The sequence below is a fragment of the Rhincodon typus genome, chromosome 9 (genome assembly GCF_021869965.1).
Source record: "Rhincodon typus isolate 14 chromosome 9, sRhiTyp1.1, whole genome shotgun sequence".
In the NCBI taxonomy this organism is placed as follows: domain Eukaryota; kingdom Metazoa; phylum Chordata; class Chondrichthyes; order Orectolobiformes; family Rhincodontidae; genus Rhincodon; species Rhincodon typus.
The window spans coordinates 1,741,815-1,742,768 of NC_063340.1; the positions used below are offsets into that span (position 1 = coordinate 1,741,815).

General features: G+C 52.2%; 1 protein-coding gene across 1 annotated transcript in view; it reads right to left on the reverse strand.

Moving 5' to 3' along the window:
• abch1 (ATP-binding cassette, sub-family H, member 1) overlaps window positions 1-954 on the reverse strand; it is a 60,921-nt gene that overhangs the window by 55,058 nt on the left and 4,909 nt on the right.

Genomic DNA, 954 nt, shown 5'->3' on the forward strand with positions numbered 1-954 from the left:
GCTGGTGTGTATGAGTGTGAGCTGGTGTGTGTGCTGGTGTGTGTGAGTGTGAGCTGGTGTGTGTGAGTGTGAGCTGCTGTGTGTGTGAGTGTGAGCTGGTGCGTATGAATGTGAGCTGGTGTCTGTCAGTGTGTGCTGGTGTGTGTGTGTGTGTGCTGGTGTGTGTGAGTGTCAGCTGGTATGTGTGTGCGTGCTGGTGTGTGTGAGTCTGAGTTGGTGTGTGTGAATGTATGCTGGTGTGTGTGAGTGTGAGCTGGTGTGTGTGAGTCTGAGTTGGTGTGTGTGAATGTGTGCTGGTGTGTGTGAGTGTGTGCTGGTGTGTGTGAGTTTGAGCTGGTGTGTGTGTGTGTGTGTGTGTGTGTGTGTGAGCTGCTGTGGGCTGGATCTGTATAAGATTATCCCCTATCATATTTGAGCTCCTATAAGGGTCTGAGTGGGAGAGTTACCCTCTCCCTAAACCCCCTCACTCACACCATCACAATCACCACCACCAAGGGCCCCCCCTTCCCATCCAACTCCCCCTCCCTCCCCCACCTCTCTTCTACACCCAGTTTCCCATCCTTTCACCCCTTCCTCAGCTATTTCCCACTCCTCGTCCCTCACACATCCTCCCCTTCCCCCACCTCCCTACCCCTTCATTATTCTCACCCCCTCCCCCTCTCCTGCTTTCCCCTCTACCCCCTGACAACCCCTCCTCTCCCTCTCTTTGCCCATCCTGGATGTAATTAAACTGGTTGCCTGGAAGATGCCTCCTCCTGTTGTTCATTCAGAGTGAAGTCAGGAAAAATGTAGATGTTCATCTCTTCAACCCCTCACTCCCTGGGATATTATTTTCGAAGTTATTGTTATTTTGATGAAACTTCCAATGAATTGTGATTTCTAGAAAGCAGCATGGAATCCTCGGTTAGACTGGGCCTGTGTTGGGCCTCGGTCGGACTGGGCCTGTGTTGAGCC